General features: G+C 37.2%; 1 long non-coding RNA gene across 1 annotated transcript; it reads left to right on the forward strand.

The window, feature by feature from the left end:
• The first annotated feature begins 13,715 nt into the window (after positions 1 to 13,715).
• Positions 13,716 to 14,824, forward strand: LOC142227683 (uncharacterized). Its single transcript, XR_012719974.1, has 2 exons — positions 13,716 to 14,524; positions 14,594 to 14,824. It is a non-coding gene; the product is annotated as an uncharacterized LOC142227683 (long non-coding RNA).
• Positions 14,825 to 16,133: the final 1,309 nt, after the last annotated feature.

The following is a 16,133-nucleotide window of genomic DNA, read 5'->3' on the forward strand; positions in this document are numbered from 1 at the left end:
TTAATTTAAAGAAATCGTACTTCACTCAACTGACATATTGCATTTTTAAATTTAAGATAAAAACGCTTCAAATATAGGCTAAGACTTATTTTAAGGATTTACATCTTTGGTTTAAAGTTTTTTTTTAGCATTAAGAAAACTGTTTTTACTTTGAAGTACTTGGCATAATTTGGATTTTGAAAGTGGAATTTGTTTGTACCTTTATTAATATATCGCAAACAGAGAATAAAAATTCGATGAATGAGATCTGTATCCAATTTTAATTTTATCGATCCTAGATTTAAATTCAGGGAGGTCCGTAAAAAATGTCTTTATTTTAAAGAAGCCGCGCCTTTGGCTCGGAATCAATACCAAAATCCTTAAAGGAAGGTCAAAATCTTTGGATCCAAGTAAACTTTTTTTGAGTGTAGTTTCAAGAAATAAAAGTTCGGAAGAAGTCTAAAAGACTTATTTATAAACAAGTGACTAAAGTACAGAGTCGGGCGTGGTCGACTACATCATACCACTTACTGAATAAGCTTGGGAGTTAAACTTAATCTCTTACGATGTACACTGAAAAAAAGCATGCCCGGTTCCAAAGATTTTGTCTTTACTTTAAAAATGTTTGTATCGATTCCGAGCCAAAGAAGCGGAGAATACAAGTAAGGATATTTTTAAGACACAATTCTCTTTTAAATTTTGGTTTTGTGTTCTTGCTTCTAGGAAGCAAATTTTAATTTTTCGTTTTTTCAGCTTTTTTTCTTCATATGCTATCAAATTCCTTTAAAAACGAGTTAACGACAACTTTATTTTCCAAATTCGGGCTCCAGTAGAAATTATGCTATGTTTCAAGTAAACAACGTCTTTAAAATAAAGTATTGAAAAACATGTCCTATTTTTGAACAATTTTTTCTTTGTAGTTCAAGATGCAAAAAGACAACAAAGTTAAAGACAATTTCATTAATTTTAAAGAATTTTTCTGATTTATTAAAGTCAAGTTGACTTAGCCCAACAAATTTTTCTTTTATGTTATGATACCCATTTTTAAGTCCAATCACTTAATTATAAGGACAACAGGACTTCATTGAAAAGTTTATTGACTTTTGGACATGGAAAAAAATTTTATGTTAGAAAAATCCGTCTTCTACGCTAAACAAAATTTGTATTCGTATGTTAAGGACATGAAATCTTTGGCATAACGACAATATTTTTTTCAGTGTAGCTGATACTTCCCATTTCTATTCAATGGTTATAATTACGAAAATGAAGTACATATTTATGGGAGGTATTGCAAAGTGTAACTTTGTGATAAATTTTAATAAGATCAGTTAAGAGTGAAGACATTGTAAAAATTTTCTTGATAATTTTGTGACATGTATGCACTAAAAAAACAAGGATTTTGGTATTGATTCCGAACCAAAGATGCGGCTTCGTTAAAATTAAGATATTTTTAGCGACCTATTGGCTTTGAATCTAGGATCAATAAAATTACGATACAGATCTCATCTATCAAATTTTCATTCTTTTTTCGCGGTATATTAATAAAGTTACTCACGTACAAACAAATGTCAGTTTAAAAATCCAAATTATAAAATAAGTATTAATCCCTCAAATCCTCAAAATAAGTAATAAGTAAAAATGTCTTTATTTTAAAGAAGACGTACTTCACCGGTGGTGAAGTTCTCGCTTATCAACCAGTGCGTAAGTCTCTAATGCCCAATTTTTTGCGCCATCTGATAAAATGTTTAGGGTGTATCGCACAAGAACAACTTATACCAATCCAAGCTGTAAAGTCTATTGGGAAAATTTTAACAATTTTATTATCTTAAGGCGAGTTTCACTAAATAAACTCGTGCGAAAATGGAACTAAATTGTACTCCACATTTTGAGATTTCCACAAAGCGTTGTTAAAACCAGGAAAATTTAATACCCTGTTGTACTTTTTAACTGCAGTTACACCCTCTCATAGATGAAAAATGAACTAAGAGTAGAGAAAAAAAAATATTGGCGCCTAATCGTGGCAATTTTAAACTTCGGTCATTCTTACAATTTTTGGGATTCGTACGAAAATTTTCCTTAGCTTTAGATCATATTCAACTTATTTATGTGTACGGTCATTGAACTTTATACCCACGTTTAGTTTATATATATACACTGTGGAACAGAGTATTATAAGTTAGTGCTCTTCCATTTTTTTAAGTAAAGGGTGATTCTTTTGAGGTTAGGATTTTCATGCATTAGTATTTGACAGATCACGTGGGATTTCAGACATGGTGTCAAAGAGAAAGATGCTCAGTATGCTTTGACATTTCATCATGAATAGACTTACTAACGAGCCACAACGTCGAATTTTCAGTGAATGGGCCCTAGAAAAGTTGGCAGAAAATCCGCTTTTTTATCGACAAATTTTGTTCAGCGATGAGGCTCATTTCTGGTTGAATGGCTACGTAAATAAGCAAAATTGCCGCATTTGGAGTGAAGAGCAACCAGAAGCCGTTCAAGAACTGCCCATGCATCCCGAAAAATGCACTGTTTGGTGTGGTTTGTACGCTGGTGGAATCATTGGACCGTATTTTTTCAAAGATGCTGTTGGACGCAACGTTACGGTGAATGGCGATCGCTATCGTTCGATGCTAACAAACTTTTTGTTGCCAAAAATGGAAGAACTGAACTTGGTTGACATGTGGTTTCAACAAGATGGCGCTACATGCCACACAGCTCGCGATTCTATGGCCATTTTGAGGGAAAACTTCGGAGAACAATTCATCTCAAGAAATGGACCGGTAAGTTGGCCACCAAGATCATGCGATTTGACGCCTTTAGACTATTTTTTGTGGGGCTACGTCAAGTCTAAAGTCTACAGAAATAAGCCAGCAACTATTCCAGCTTTGGAAGACAACATTTCCGAAGAAATTCGGGCTATTCCGGCCGAAATGCTCGAAAAAGTTGCCCAAAATTGGACTTTCCGAATGGACCACCTAAGACGCAGCCGCGGTCAACATTTAAATGAAATTATCTTCAAAAAGTAAATGTCATGGACCAATCTAACGTTTCAAATAAAGAACCGATTAGATTTTGCAAATTTTATGCGTTTTTTTTTAAAAAAAGTTCTCAAGCTCTTAACAAATCACCCTTTATATTGAAAGTACTGTGTTTTAAATTGATAAATGTGCTAAAATAAACATGACTAGTGTTGCTTCATCGAATGGTGTATTGTAATTGACACTTCGTTCAAATTTAGCTCAGGGTTGATAAAGTGGACACTTTTGTGTTTTTTTTTTTTTTTGAGAGGAATATTGTCTATAACACATTCGTCCGCATATGTGAAACGTGAAATTGGTTTTTTTCCACCACACTGAGGAACAGAGTACTATAAAATAGTGTATAATACACACATGGTGTATTTAGCAATAATGCTTAGAGCTTACCCCTGTTGCCACAGTTGGTAGAGTTCTACAAAAAAATTGTAAATTTTTTGTAGATTGGTAGAATGTCAAATAAAAAATTGACAAAATCTTCTATGGAAATAAAATTTTGACAAAATTTTCTGTAGAAATAAAAAATTGACAAGATTTTCTATAGAAATAAAATTTTGACAAAATTTTCCTTAGAAATAAAATGTTGACAATATTTACTATAGAAATAAAATATGGAAATTTTCTACAGAAATAGTATTTTGACAAAATTTTCTATAGAAATAAAATGTTGAAACAATTTTCTATAGAAATAAAATTTTGACAAAATTTTCTATAGAAATAAAAGTTTTACAAAATTTTCTGAAGAAATAAAATTTTGACATTTTCGCAAAAAAAAATTGACAAAATTTTCTGAAGAAATAAAATTTTGACAAGATTTGAACAAAGCATAGACCAATTAAAATAGAGACATACCTTGACAATTCACCATGGTTTTGTTTATTTGCAGTGCGCAGTCATTCCACTCAATTGCGCAGTCAAGTGACTCAATTTCTTTTTTTGAAAACGAGAGTTACCGTACAAATCAGTCAATTTGCATTACAAAAAAGGTGTGGATGTATAGTATTTTATATGCTTTTACAATATTTGGTGTTTCATCAAGAAAACAAATTAAAGCCAAATTAAAAAATCACTCAATTGCAGACGAAAAAGAGCCATCTACGGTGTGCAGACAAACTACAGCGCTGTGAATTCACTTGAGATGTCTATACCTTCCTTGGTCTATGAAAAAAGCATAGACCAATTAAAATAGAGACACCTTGATAATTCACCATGGTTTTGTTTATTTGCAGAGCGCAGTCATTCCACTCAATTGCACAGTCAAGTGACTCAATTTCTTTTTGAAAAACGAGAATTACCGTACAAATCAGTCAATTTGCATTACAAAAAAGGTGTGGATGGATAGGATTTTATAAGCTTTTACAATATTTGGTGTTTCGTCAAGAGAACAATGGAAGGAAAACAAAAATAAAGCCAAATTAAAAAATCACTCAACTGCAGACAAAAACGAGCCCTCTACTGTGTGCAGACAAACTACAGCGCTGTGAATTCACTTTCGTTGTATATACCTTCCTTGGTCTATGAACAAAGCATAGACCAAGAAAATATAGAGACATACCTTGATAATTCACCATGGTTTTGTTTATTTGCAGTGCGCAGTCATTCCACTCAATTGCGCAGTCAAATGACTCAATTTCTTTTTGGAAAACGAGAATAACCGTATAAATTAGTCAATTTGCATTACAAAAAAGGTGTGGATGAATAGTATTTTATAAACTTTCACAATATTTGGTGTTTCAACGAGAGAATAAAGGAAAGAAAACAAATTAAAGCCAAATTAAAAAATCACTCAATTGCAGACGAAAAAGAGCCACCTACGGTGTGCAGACAAACTACAGCGCTGTGAATTCACTTTCGTTGTCTATACCTTCCTTGGTCTATGGAACAAAGTATTAACATAGACCAAGAAAATATAGAGACATACCTTGATAATTCACCATGGTTTTGTTCATTTGCAGTGCGCAGTCATTCCACTCAATTGCGCAGTCAAGTGACTCAATTTCTTTTTGGAAAACGAGAATTACCGTTCAAATCAGTCAATTTGCATTACAAAAAAGGTGTGGATGTATAGAATTTTATATGCTTGTACAATATTTGGTGTTTCATCAAGAAAACAAATTAAAGCCAAATTAAAAAATCACTCAATTGCAGACGAAAAAGAGCCATCTACGGTGTGCAGACAAACTACAGCGCTGTGAATTCACTTGAGATGTCTATACCTTCCTTGGTCTATGGCATAGACGAAAGATCCGTAGATGGCTCTTTTTCGTCTGCAAATGAGTGATTTTTTAATTTGGCTTTAATTTGTTTTCTTTCCTTTGTTCTCTCGTTGAAACACCAAATATTGTGAAAGTTTACAAAATACTATTCATCCACACCTTTTTTGTAATGCAAATTTACTAATTTATACGGTTATTTTTGTTTTCCAAAAAGAAATTGAGTCACTTGACTGCGCAATTGAGTGCAATGACTGCGCACTGCAAATAAATAACACCATGGTGAATTATCAAGGTATGTCTCTATATTTTCTTGGTCTATGGTCTATGGTATTAATCAGTTGATTTTATTATCACCACCACAAAAGAAAGCTTTGTCTGGTTGCTTGGTTGTTGTCCACAATAATTCACCACACCAAATATATACACCTCAATAAGCTTTCGGTTGTTGTTTACACTAACTGTTTTAAATTCAACATTTAAAAATATTCACCTCATTGTTCAGTGTTATTATCCCTGTCGAAAATGATTTGTGCAAAAAATTGCAAAAATAATAAATTAGATGAGCCCGTTGTATCATGTTGGTGTATTACACTACATTTCATGGTAAATGTGTTGGTATTGCTGCTCGTACAGCGGATAATCTCCTTGAAGATAAGGGCCTTCGATGGTGCTGTAGTAAGGGCAAAATTTATGATGTAGAATTTGATTCATTCCTCAAAGATACTCGTGATGAATTTGCCCGTATAGCCGAAGATCTTTCTTCAATAATGGAAAAGTTCTCTGCATATAATGAAATGCTTGATAAAGCATCGTGCTTGGACTACAATCTCCATCAGACTCCTTAAGAAAAAGAAAGAAATCTCAACATATTAATCATATCACTGATGCCCCGATTGATGCAATTATTTCACCAAATTCTAATAACAATCTGCTACAAACTCCTTCTTTGCTAAACCTCGAGAAAGATATAAATTCCATTCCAGCTATTACTGTAAACGATACTACTACTAGGTCGTCATTCAACTGTCGAACGCAACGGAACGGACTGTTTTTTTAATAGCGGATAAACTCATCGTAATAAGTACCTACTACGAATTTGGATATTAAGACACCATGCAGCGAAATTCAAATTCATCCACTGGGTTGCTATCTTCAGGGCCCAGTGGACGGGTATCGATTGGAGTTATAAATTTGGGCAATGACCAAGAGTTAGGCCCAATTAGTCGACCTGTAGACGGATCGACAGGTGGCAACACTTTGACAAGTCGAACCTTTTCTAAGGGAACGACATCAAAATGAGTAATCCCTCACGAAAGAGATTCAGGGAACGCAGAAATGCATCGTTTACCCTAAAGAAATTAGGATCAGTCGACCCAAGCACGTTGTCGGCTAAACAAAGCGATTCCTTAAAATGGGCTCAAGGAATTCTTGAAGCTGGAAAAAGGGAGCGATCACCGGATGAGCTGCTATCCTCCAAAAGGGATCAAAGATCGTTTGCCTCAGTTGCTAAAGACAGCCTTGTGATGGCTATAATTAATAAAGGAGCATTGCACGGTATGGTTCCAAAGCAAAAATGGAAGGAAATGCTTTGTCTTGCGTCTATTCACAGGTGCTGGAAAAGTTTCCCGGCCCAGATCCTCGACACCAAGTGGCTGGTTGGTATCAAGGACGATTTAAGCTAGTCGCATTTGAGGACCAGAGGTCTATAGAATGTTTTAAAGCTGCTTTGATACTAATTGGTGAAGTTTGGAAAGAAGCTGATCTACAGTTAGTCGAGAAGAAAGACATACCGGCAGAACACATGCGTGGATACCTGCAAACCCTCCTGACCCTGAATCTGTTTTAAATATACTGAAACAATGCAATCCAGATCTTCCAAGAGCCGATTGGAAGGTTGGCCGTTTGGATGAAGTGGATGGACCAAGACGGCATGCAGTGTTTATATTGAACACTCAGTCTTTGCCACATCTAGGTTAGGTTAGGTTAGGTTATGTGGCAGCCCGATGTATCAAGCTCACTTAGACTATTCAGTCCATTGTGATACCACAGTGGTGAACTTCTCTCTTAACACTGAGTGCTGCCCGATTCCATGTTATGCTCAATGACAAGGGACCTCCTTTTTATAGCCGAGTCCGAACGGCGTTCCACATTCCAGTGAAACCACTTAGAGAAGCTTTGAAACCCTCAGAAATGTCACCAGCATTACTGAGGTGGAATAATCCACCGCTGAAAAACTTTTTGGTGTTCGGTCGTAGCAGGAATCGAACCCACGACCTTGTGTATGCAAGGCAGGCATGCTAACCATTGCACCACGGTGGCTCCCACGGTGGCTTGCCACATCTAGCAAAGTCCCAGGGCCGTGTATGTTATGACTTTAATTATATCCAAATGAAGGTATATAAAAACGATCAGCTGAAGGATTCGAAAATGGACAAGCCTCTATCTGAATCAGAAAGTCGAGGGAGATGCGAGAGGAAGTTTCTACAGCCTCAAAACTCACCAAAGTTGAACCTATGGTTATTGCGAGCGTCACCGAGATCTCTGAAGAGGACATTCTTGATGAATCGATTGAAACGGCTGATGTGACGGTTGTTGAAAATCTCGATGGACCTACGGATCCTCCAGATAAATCTTCACCATTGTAAAGCTGCATGTGCTGCCTTAAAAGTTCTCCTGATGAAAGGTGACATAGATATAGTTCTTATTCAAGAACCATATGTTTATAGAAACAAAATATATGAATTAAGTACTTCGGGGTTCCAAAATTTCAGGATACTGGTAATGATGTAAATCGAGCCTGTATAATTGATAAAAACGAGCTCAACTTGTTTTTGCTTCCTTCAATGTGCAATACTGACACTGTCGTTGCCAGTTTAGAATTAGCCAAATGCAAGTATTGGGTACCTTCGGTCTACATAGGACATGATAGGGAGATGCCTCCATGTGCCCTTAACACCTTAGTTGAGGAGTCATTGAAAACAAAGACAAAACTCATTATAGGATGCGATGCAAATGTACATCATAGTATATGGGGAAGTGGTGACATTAATACAAGAGGAGAGTCACTCCTAGAGTTTGTTTTGCGTACTAATTTGGTAGTTTGCAATAAGGGAGATGCCCCAACCTTTGTCACTAAAAACAGGCAAGAGGTTTTGGACGTCACCTGGGCCTCGCAAGAACTGAATGAAATGATATCTGATTGGCAGGTTTTAAGTGAACATAGCTTCTCAGATCATCGCTATCGCTACATCAGTTTCAAATTAGATGTTCATACCACCAAGACCATATATCTGCCAAATGTTAGGAAAGCTGATTGGAATAGGTATAGAGAATCGTTCAATATGATGATACCGGAAATACCAGAGACAAATATGAGCACTGTGCAAGATATTGAGGCCTTCAACATCTCACTGAAAACTACATGCCCTAGAGGGAAGCCAAGGGGAAAAAATCGACCACCATGGTGGTCTACGGAGTTAAGTAATATGAGGAAATCCTGCAGGAAGCTCTTTAACAAAGCAAAGTCCACCAGAGCTCCTGAGGATTGGGACGCTTACAAGAAGAATCTGAAAGAATACAAAAACTGAGAAAGACTCAGCATAACTCTTGGAATGATTTCTGCAGCAGTATTGAAAATACGTCCGAGGCTTCCAGACTACGGAAGGTACTAGCATCCACTAACTTCGCTCCAGGTTTCACTAAAACATCGGAGGGCAATTGGACAACGTCCAGTGAGGAGACGCTGGAGGTACTATTGGACACACATTTTCCTGGAAATCAGACGGTCGAACCATGTTCTGGCGGTGCCACAGGGTCTCAGCGGTCGTTTCCTATCGAGGAAATTGTATCGGAATCTAGACTAAAATGGCGTTAAATAGCTTTGGACCATTCAAATCCCTCGGACCTGATGGAATTACTCCCGCGGAGTTACAACCAGTGACTGATAGAATCATCCTCTGGTTGTCGGCGATATATCAACTTAGCATATATCCCAGGAAAGTGGAGGGAAATAAAAGTCGTTTTCATACATAAAGCGGGAAAAGCCTCTCACTCGAGTGCGAAGGATTTCCGACCAATCAGCCTATCCTCATTCCTACTTAAGACTCTGGAGAGGATGATAGATATTTATCTTAGAACTAGCGTCGATTCAAGTTTGCTCTCGAAACGACAGCATGCATACTCGAAGGGCAGATTTACTGAGACCGCATTACATGACATCAAGGGAGCCTGTTGGGGACATCGTTGGGGCTGACGATTGTTGATGATGCACATGAGGCTGAGGCGTTGGCTGTGTATATATAAGGGACAGGACAGTTTCACAAGGAGTTGTCTGTGAATTTGGGAATGTTACCCCCATGGTGAATTTCACATTTGACCTTTTGGCGGATGGTTCTGTGATTTTGGACAGGGACAGGTGGTATGAAAATGGCTTTATCACCCCGGGTTCTGTTCGCGATGCCGTGTCTCGAAGCCCTCCCAAAAAGTCTTACGGAATTGATGGGTTCCCAGACATTGTTTTGAAACAAGCAAGTGAGAATGCTCTGACATTTCTCAGTGTGCTTTTCAACCAATGTCTGAACCTCGGATATTTCCCTAAGATTTGTAAGGAGGCAGTCGTGGTCCCAATTGCTAAGCCTGGGGCTGATCACGGTACAGTTGGCGGATATAGGCCTATTTCATTATTGTCCTCGTTTGGGAAATTGTACGAATCATTCATACTGGCTAGGATCCAGAGGACTATTGAGGACAAAGACATACTGAGGGACTGTCAATTCGGTTTCCGGCCTGGCGTTGGAACCTCTCATGCTCTCATGGTTTTCACCGACTTTGTCGTTGAAGGGTTTGCGAGGAAGTGGGGATCCATAGCGGTTGGGCTGGATTTCGCCAAGGCGTTCGACTCAGTATGGCATGATGGTTTATTATATAAACTTCACTCGTTTGGCTTTGATCATCAGGCGTGTAGGTTAGTAGCAAGCTTTCTTAAAGGACGGATATACAGGGTTAAAGTTGGTGAAAAATTGTCTGGACAGTATGTGGTTCACGCAGGGGTGCCCCAGGGCTCTTTGCTGGGACCCATACTGTACAACATTTTCATCAGTGATATCCCTGGGCCTCCTGAAAGAAGTCTGCTACTAACTTACGCCGACCATATTCTTAGGAAGTCGAAGAAGATTTATTTTGGGTATTCTAGGGTTCTTCGAATGAGGGAGGGCCTCTCTCCGAGGATAAAATTGTTAATTTATAGGCAGATAATTAGGCCGATTCTGGCATATGCGTTTCCGTGTTGGCTTGACATATCCTCTCACCAGATGGAGAGGATTCGCAAATGGGAAAGAAGGATAATAAAAATGTGTATGGGCCTGCGTCACCGTCAATGCACAGACGGCTCTATCAGAAGTCCTTCATGTAGAAGGATCTATGATGCAGCTGGCTTCCCGAGAATAGATGTTTTCATGACATGCTATGCATTAAAACATCTGAATAAATGTAAAGACACCACGAACTCGATAGTGCAGACTTGCATGGAGATAGATTTTGATCCACGAACTAATTTAACTCTGAGGCACCTTCGCCCAGCTGCCCTACTAAACCTGAATGAACAGGGGTATTTATATTCCGGAGATAAGTTAATGTACTATCACAGACGCAGTGATTCTCTTGACCTCACCAACACAGTTTATATTATTGTGCAATGAAATTTGTATATATGTAAATAGATTATTAGCTTGTAAGTTGTAAATATTATCACAATTAGTTAATAAGCTGTAAATAGTAATTAAAGCATAGAATAAGTTTTAAATACGTAGCATAGTAATTAGATATAAGTTTTTGAACTGAATTAGTTAATTTGTCTTTGTTTTGTTTTTATTACCACTACTATGAAACGTGCTGTTTTTTACGTCCGAATTTTTGCATTTTTAAATGTTATGTTATGGGTATGTAAAACAATCGAATATGTATTGTTAATCACAATCATAATATATTTTGGAAGACCCTGATATCTGTATGGCTGGGTAATAATTAATCATATCTTACATATAGGTTATTTGTAAAATATATAGGATTGTTATGGAAATAAAAATAGCCTTTGTGCCAAAATAAAAAAAAAAATAAAAAAAATAAAATATGTATTGTTAATCACAATCATAATATATTTTAGAAGACCCTGATATCTGTATGGCTGGGTAATAATTAATCATATCTTACATATAGGTTATTTGTAAAATATATAGGATTGATATGGAAATAAAAATAGCCTTTGTGCAAAAATCCAAAAGACCGCATTACATGAACTAGTCAGCTTTATTGAAAACTCACTATCTGCCAAAGAATACACAATCGTGGCGTTTGTAGACATCGAAGGGGCGTTCAACAACATCCATCCGAGCTCGATTTTAAATGGACTGACCACTCTGAATGTTGATCCAGGTATACTTAGGCTGTTAGACGAACTTCTAACAAAGAGACGTATTTCAGCCACACTATGACAAGCAAACATACAAAGGTATGTGAACAGAGGCACTCCTCAAGGAGGAGTTCTATCACCTCTTCTTAGGAATGTTGCTATAAACAACCTTCTGGTTTCCCTAGAAAAAGAAAGAATAAAAGTGGTGGCATACGCAGATGATATGGCGCTAGCAGTCAGGGGAAAATTCCCATCCACAATCAGAGATATTATAAAGAGAGCTCTCCGGATGACTGAGAAATGGGCGAAAAATAATAAAATAATAAATAATAAAAATAATAAATAATAGCCTTGGGGTAAATCCTGCAAAGACAAAACTAATCATGTACTGCAAAGTTTGCAAAACTCCCACGGTTAGGCCCATTTCCTTAGGGGTATTGAAATTCCCTTTGCTGAGTGTGCAAAATACCTAGGCGTTATTTTGGACAGGAAGCTGAACTTTAAGCTTAATATTGAAGAAAGGGTGAGGAAAGTTTAACATGGAATCGGGCAGCACTCACTGATAAGAGAGAAGTTCACCAAAGTGGTATCACTATGGACTGAATAGTCTAAGTGAGCCTGATACATCGGGCTGCCACCTAACCTAGACCTATAATGCTATATGGTGTTGTAGTCTGGTGGCCGGCACTTAACCAGCCGACAAATTTAGACAAGCTTCAGCGTATGGCATGCTTGTGTATCTCAGGCGCATTCAGCAAGACAAGAACAAATTCCCTTAATGTCATGCTGCATCTATTGCCTTTAGAAATGTTGGCCAAACAGTCAGCTATAACAACGGCTGTGCGGTTGCGCGAGCTATCGCTGTGGTCGGAAAAAAGTTACGGTCACAGTTCGGTCCCCAAAATAATGCCAGATGTGCCTAACGTATTGGATTATACTTTGGCGACACCACTTTTCGACAAAAAGTTCCCAACAGTGAGGCGTGGTGCACACAGGCCCCGGGGAATAAACGATATATAGATTTCTACACTGATGGCTCCAAATTGGATGGACAAGTGGGTTTCGGAGTATATTCTGCAGATCTGGAACTTCGAATAGCGAAAAGATTACCTAATCACTGTAGTGTTTTTCAAGATGAAATATTAGCAATAAGAGAGGTGGCGAATTGGCTGACTAATGTTCCAAAAATGTTGGAATATATACTCAGACAGTCAACCTGTAATAAAATCCTTGGATTCTGTGTTCCTTAAATCGAACATGGCTGTCTTCCATAACAAAGGCCTGCACAGGCCTATTCGAAGTAATCGATGTTCTAGTGAAGGCAATACACTCCACGAAAGCATTGCAGAACCATCACATTCAAAAGGAATCGTTTTACAGTCCTTTTCAATATTTTGGTTTTGAAGTAATCGTCACGATACTAGTAAAGCGGACCTTAGACGGTCGGATAAACACTCCGACAGAGGTTCGTCTATTCGTTGTGTGTTCGTTCAAGTTTTGCCCTTACACTGCACGAACAAATTTGATGACAACATGAAAAGATAAGAAGAAGCATAAACAAACAATGAAGTTGTACGAAGATTTATGGGTGAAACCATTTTTTACTGAAAAAATGGAAGAAAATAATAAAAAAAAACCTGGTATATGTGTCAAAACAATGATTCCTGAAGTAATCCACATTTAAAATATTACAAATTACTTGATGAATTTAAAATACTTGTCGCCTGGTTTCCCATTGATTGGAAGTGGAATTTTTCCACGTTTTTGCCACAATACTTGTTTAGATTTATATATTTCTTTAATTTTCAACCAGAATTGGCGATCCATCATTAATTTCATTGCAGAAATGCCTGTTTTTAATGTAAAAATAAATTTGTCTTTGATAATGTTTGTCGAACATCCCCTTACACTCAATGATTTGTACCACCCAACCAGAAAAAATCAAAGTTGTTTTGATTTTATACCAACACGTCCCCGCGACAGCCGAACACGACCTTATACAATCGGATTTGTCGCCGCAACGTGTTGTGTCGCAGCGTTTATCCGACCGTATAAGGTGCCCTTAAATCAAAACATTTTTAGTGAAGATAGAATACTTTGCTTTAGCAACGACGAAACTTCGTATGAGACACGAAGTAACTATCAAACAAAAGACAAACACAATCGTCGATCAGTTGATTGGCAGAAGTCAATGAATGCAGGCTGTGAGCGGGTCTCTGCTTTTTATTGTATGTGCCAACAATAAACAAAATAGGAATGGTGTGTATGTGTGTGTCAAAGATTATAGATTTTGGTGTGTGTAGCATACTCTTATAGTTGAGAAAACGAAATAACTTCATCTACACAGAAATGGAAATTGTAAAACGAATGGATTTGGAATTCCGATTACATTCGAATACTTCAAAACATTGTTGGGTGCTTGCTTTACTAGGTTTTATTTGTTTTGGTTCACAATGTGCAAGGTTTCTATTAAAGGCCTGCACAAGACGTCTTATAAGACATATCAAGACATTTTTGTCTATTGAGGGTCATTGTTTACTCTCATTTGTTCCCGCAAATCATTGTATTTTTCCCTACACATGAACAATTATCTTGTGTGTACAAATACAAAAACTCACGCCAAACACTATTTACATATTCAGCATTTGCAAACTTACACACATCTCGCGTATTTGCAAGTTTTATATGATGTACCTATTGTATTTCCATCTCCACGCTAGTAAAATGTATAAAACCACCACCATTTGTTTGGAGTTGTGAGTAAGTGAGAGAAGGAGAAACTGAGAAGCAGAAGAGAGCAATATAATGTCAATTAGGGATGCCATATCACAATAAAACAAATGTTTTTATAGCTGAAAGCAGGGAGATTGATGGTAATTGCGGTGGTAATCAAATTCCTAAATATTTTTTGGTTTAAACTGGTAATATTACTACTAATAACTGACTATTTTCAGACTATTGCACCAGCAACTAACAATGAAAATATAACGGTTCACATATGAATTCTCTCCATTAGTGTTACCGCCTATTTTGCCGCTGCATGTAAATATAAAACTCCAAAATCGCAATATTTTCAATAAGCATAGAAAAGACAACCATATTATGTTATTTGAATTTTGATATATAACATAGGTACCTTTATGTTTAAATAACTAATAAACCAACATTCGTTATTTTTAAATTAAGTTTCTTTGCATTTCGATTAATAACATTTAATTAAAGGAGGTGATTCAGAGTCGATCGGTATATATTTTATGGGGTCTAAAATCAATATTTCTGGTAGGCACATTTTTTGTTTTTGTTGTTATTATACCCTGACCACTATTTAGGGTATAAAAATGAATATAATTGATCGAAACACAGTCAAAAAATACCACTTTTTCTTCCTACAAGTTGGCAACTCTGACTAACAAATGCACCACAAAAGCATAGCAAAGCAAAAAGATGAATCTCTAGGAATACTCGGTCGCTATGCTTCGTGTCCCGAGTATTTGATGTTGTTTTGTGTTATTTATTCATTATCGATGAATGTGTTTATGCATTTTGCCTTTGCAAAGAGAGTATTTGAGTTTGCGGGATCAGGGCAAATATTGGAAGTACGAGTATTTGTTGAAATAAATACACACTATGTTTAATTTGCTCAGAGCTTCTTCGGTTACAAATACTATTTGTACTCTCATTTATACTCTCATGTCTTGACTTTGGCCGTAAACACCATTTGGTATTTGCCTGCCAAATACATTTGTGCAGGCCTCTAGTTTCTATTTCACTCGTTTGAGAAATGGACACTGAAGTTACTACTCGAATTGTGTGGCGTGTGCTTGAAGTATTCGCTTGTGTATTCGTTGCAGAGGTTTGTTCCATAACTCGAAAACGGCTGTCTTGCATAACTCGAAAACTGCCGCAAATCTCTCAATAAGATGGCTGAGCAGCACAATATTCACCTAATATGGGTGCCTGGCCATAGGAACATACCGGGGAACTGCGAAGCGGATGAGTTAGCGAGGCTAGGGACTACCTTACATATTCCAGGGGAACTAGAATCTGTTGGTATGTCCCTGGCTACCTGTAAGCTCATATTGCGTGAGAAAGCTGTTATGATGGCAAATGTTCGATGGGAGAATTGCAAGGGTTGTAACGACACCAAGCAAATATGGCCCCATTTAAACTTAAACCGCACACTAGATATGCTAGAGTTCTCGAGACGTCAGATATCACTCCTGATATCTGCTATAACGGGTCGCTGCCTGATAGGCGATTTTGCAAAAAATCTTGGCGCGAAATATAATGAATATTGTTTGAGATGTCATGATGTGGAGGAAAAGGAATCAATTAAAGACCTCTTGTGTGAGTGTCCTGCATTTTGTGTAAGCGTAAGCAAATTTTAGGGGCATATAGCTTTAGATTACTGGCGGACCTGGAAAACGTCAACTTAAGCAGTCTGCTAATGTTTTTGGAACAATCTGGTTGGTTCAACAGAATAAAATAATCGAG

Source organism: Haematobia irritans, chromosome 2 (genome assembly GCF_050003625.1).
Source record: "Haematobia irritans isolate KBUSLIRL chromosome 2, ASM5000362v1, whole genome shotgun sequence".
In the NCBI taxonomy this organism is placed as follows: domain Eukaryota; kingdom Metazoa; phylum Arthropoda; class Insecta; order Diptera; family Muscidae; genus Haematobia; species Haematobia irritans.